The sequence below is a fragment of the Theropithecus gelada genome, chromosome 2, assembly GCF_003255815.1.
Source record: "Theropithecus gelada isolate Dixy chromosome 2, Tgel_1.0, whole genome shotgun sequence".
In the NCBI taxonomy this organism is placed as follows: Eukaryota; Metazoa; Chordata; class Mammalia; order Primates; family Cercopithecidae; genus Theropithecus; species Theropithecus gelada.
The window spans coordinates 140,247,528-140,252,021 of record NC_037669.1 but is presented as its reverse complement, the minus strand read 5'-3'; positions in this window follow the sequence as shown (position 1 = coordinate 140,252,021).

The following is a 4,494-nucleotide window of genomic DNA, read 5'->3' as shown; positions in this document are numbered from 1 at the left end:
GAACTCTCCTAGGAGGCAGAAAGTGCAATAGGTTTTCAAGTCAAGGCATCCAATGTCACTAAGAGTGTTGCTACTAGATTCCCTCTTTGTCTCTTAATGGAATTACCAGAGCCTTATGCCCATCCATGGCTGTCTGTAGGCTGCTTCTCCTAAGTTGCAGGAGAAGCTATAAGGGGTTTGTCAGCCAACTTTTATGTTGATTTATCACAGCAATTATATAGAAAAAAATTAAAGATGCCCTGTTACAAAGCCTGTAGAATTTAGTTTCAAATAAGCATAAAATACTTGATAGGTAAAATGGAATCCCATGTCTGAAAGCATATCAGTTGGGATTTCATCTTGCGTATATGCTGGAGCCAGAGACCCAGAGACAAGGGATGGGGCTATCAAGAGGTTGTTAAAAACCATTTGTCAATCAGGAAGCTTCACAGAAGCAGCTCTGCAACCCCACTCCCTACCCACAAACTCCCAAAATTTACATAAAACTCATGACTCAATGGTCCAAATGAGGGCAGGAAGAGTTCCCATTTTCTTCTCCATTAGCAAGGAAGAGGAGAAAGAAAGTATTAGCCTCTCCTTAAGGGTAGTTCCAGTGTACCCTTTACTTTGGGTAAAGGTGAGAAACATACTATTATAACACCATGATGTCACGAATGCTCCTCCAAAGACCTTATTCTCCAGGCAGAAGAGTTGAAGCCCACTGGATCAACCCACTGCAGGCAGGACAACAATGAGAAGTGCATCATGAGAAAAAAGTTGGCTTCTCCTGTAGAAGGAATTTGGATATTCACCCAACATCATGGTGGTAGCAAGAGCTCTTTGTGCCATCTCATGTTTCCATGCTGCCTGGCATGCTATTCATGAGCACTGGTTCTGTGTAAGCAATGCTTGCAGACATTGGTGATAAGTAGATAAATACTTGTTAAGTCTCTGACTACTAGTGGATCACATTATAGAGAGGGAAGAAGTAAAAATTATAATAAAATGTGCTATACCAGCTATAGCAGAGGTATTGAAAAGACACTAAAGAGAGCAGAGAAAAAGGGAGATTTAACTGTATATGGGAAAGAGGTAGAAAGGTTTTACAGGGAATGCCTCATGATGTAGCTGTCACTTGAACTGAGTCACAAAGGAACAATGAATATTTCCCAGATACACAAAGAGAATAATACTCTATGTCCAAAAACAAACAAGTAGGATTAATGTGTAGTAAAGAATTTGGCCTTGCCCTAAAGCAGGCCTGGGTTTTGGGAGATAATCTATGTTTTAGCTGAAAGGAGTGTTTTTCTTGAGGATAGAAGTTGATTTCCATAGTCTTACAGCAGAAGCTGGCTACATCAGAAGGACCAGTCGTATGATTTAGGATAGGGACTTTGGGCGCATGGTATCAGTCAACTCAGAGACTGAGATCAACTACATGGGCAATCGACAAGCATGCCTGCAGAATGAAGCCTCAATAAAAACTCTGGGCAGCAGAGCTCTGGTGAGCTTCCCTGGTTGGCAGTATTCCATGCATGCTATCAAAAATTGATAAGGAAATATGCATCCTGAGTAAAACCAAAACTTGATGTTTGGAATTCTTCCAGACACTGCCCTATGCACCTCTTCCTTTACTTGATTTTTATCTGTCCCCTTTCCCTGTAATAAACCACTAGTATCATAGCTTTCAGTGAGTTTTGTGAGAACTTCCAGTAACTTTTCAAAACTTAGAATGGTTTGGAGAACCTCCAGAACTTGTATTTGGTGTCAGAAAAGAGGGTGGTCTTGTATGGACTCTTCACACTAACTTTGTAGTTGGACCCTAGCTCCTTTAAAACTGTGTCAGCAGTCTTGTGCATACATGGCAGTATGTGGACTGTGCCCTCAAACCTAACAGTTTGGCTCACTCTGAATAAATATCCGTGGTAATTTTTGAAAATTCTGAATTATCTCAGTACTTCGATTTGGAGGGGAGCAGTGAGACATGTAGACTAATGATGACAGATGAGTCTGGAAAGGAAAGGAGTGATTATTTTATGAAAGGTCTGACTTACTGTAATAAGTAGTTGGAATATATGAGTCCTGAATTTGAGGTCAAACTTAGGTCTAATCATGACTCTGACACCCGATTAACCAAGGGAAATTATGTATCCCCTGTTATAAAGTGGTGACGAGGATGAAGGGGAAGGTATGGATTAGTCAAATAAAAAGCCAAAACTATTTCTATGAATGGGATACTTGGATCTAGGACTAAGAATAAATCACCAATAAAGAGGAAAAATTAATATGCAAGAAACTGGTTAATCATGATCTTTTAATAACAAGTATATATCTCTCCATTATGTCTCCTATGGACTGCTCATATTACTAAAATTCATTTCAAATAAATGCTCTTGTTCTTGCGGATTGGGTGTGAGCTTTTAGAATAGTTTTGAAGGAAGATTCCCAGGAAGTTCTAGTTTTATAGCCTTTGTTAGAAAATCCAAGAAGTTTGCCACCCACTCTGACTATTATTATTATTATTTTTTTGAGATGGAGCCTCACTCTGTCACTCAGGCTGCAGTGCAGTGGTGCAATCTCGGCTCATTGCTACCTCCACCTCCCGGATTCAAGCAATTCTCCTGCCTCAGCCTCCTGAGGAGCTGGGACTACAGAGATAATCATCTATTGTCTTTTTCACTCAGATTTGTTTGCCTGTAAACAAATGCCAAAGTATTTTCTCTGTACATTTTCTATACAACATCCTCTCATTTTTTCATTGTTGTTCTATTTTATGATTGCCCTTTAGTATATGTTCAACTGTGAGCTTCCTGCTTGGCCAATTGATGATAGCAGAGCCCAGAAATACTTAGTCTTTGCAATGAATAAAGCTTGGAGACTTCTTGGATGGGTAAATGGAGTGGAAGTGTGTGGATGGAGTCTGATAATAGGCAAGTAAAGAAGTTTTCCTTGGTTCCAGCTTGTATGGTTGAGTAGATGGTGAAGCCATTAGTCAGCAGGGGTAATATAGGAAGAAGAGCAATCCTGGGGGCTCCGTAATATGTTCAGCAGGCTATATGGAGTTTGAGGCATCTAGGTGAAAATTTTAAAAAGTGGTGACAGCACAGAACTTGGGTTCTATCAGAATTGGTAGGTAGATAGATTGAGCTCTCTCTCTCTCTCTCTCTCTCTCTCTGTCTCACTCGCTCTCTCTACTTGTCTACCAATTACCTATCCATCTATCTCTCTACCTACATACCACATATCTTTCTCTAATAGTATATTATGATTAACAATCATCATTACAGTTTCTCTTATAATTCTAGTAGAACCAAAAGCACTCCTAATAGTCAATTTTTATTATTTTTAATGATGTATGACTTTACATATAGTAAAGTGTATACATGTGTACTATTATTTTTTAAATATGTATATAATCCCTAACCACTTCTCAGAGGAAGATATGAACTATTTCTACCATCCCAGTTCCCTGATGCCCCTTCCAAATTTATACACAACTCCTAAAAAGAGGGAACTCTTAATCATATTCTCTCATCATCATCTGTTTCAGGCAGATTCTAAGGTGGCCACTCATGATCACCACTTTGTTGTGTTCAAATTTGTGTAATAACCTCTACTGAAGTATAGGAGCAACCCGTGACTGCTTTTTAACCTAGTACAGCAAAGCTGAGGGGACTTCTCTTCCATTATGTTATGCTATATAAAACTGTCTTGATCTTATTCTAAAGTCTTTCCTTACTGGGTTGATGAAGTAGGTGGCCAAAGTGAAAAAGCCAGCTTGGGAAGGAAATGCAGATAGTACTTAAAAACCATGAGCAGGGGCCAGGTGCGATATCTCATGCCTGTAATCCCAGCACTCTGGGAGGCCGAGGTGGGTGGATTACAAGGTCAAGAGTTTGAGACCAGCCTGGCCAACATGATGAAACCCCATCTCTACTAAGAATACAAATATTAGCCGGGCTTGGTGGCACATGCCTGTAATCCTAACTACTTGGGAGTCTGAGGCAGGAGAATCACTTGAACCCGGGGGCTGGAGGTTGCAGTGAGCCGAGATCGTGCCACTGCACTCCAGCCTGGGCGACAGAGCCAGACTCTGTCTTGAAAAAAAAAAAATTGTGAGCAGGATCTAAGAACTGATGGTGGCCACTAGCCACCAGCCAACAAGAAGCCAGAGCCCTCATTTCTACAACCAAAGGAAATGAATTCTGCCAACACTCTGAATGAGTTTGGAAGAGGATTCTGTCCTAATCAATCCTGAATAAGAGAAAACATCCTGGCTGATATCTTGATTGCACTCATGTGAGACCCTAAGCAGAGGACCCAGGTAAGCTGTTGCCAGACTTCTAGTCCCTTTAAACTGTGAGACTATAAAACTGTATTGTTTAAAATCACTACATTTAATTTGTTACTACAGCAATAGAAAATCAATACATCATTTATTAGTGTTACTTGTTCTTGAACCTCATATTGAAGGTTTTATTATATAGTCTTTACACGTTTGTGCCTAAATTTCAT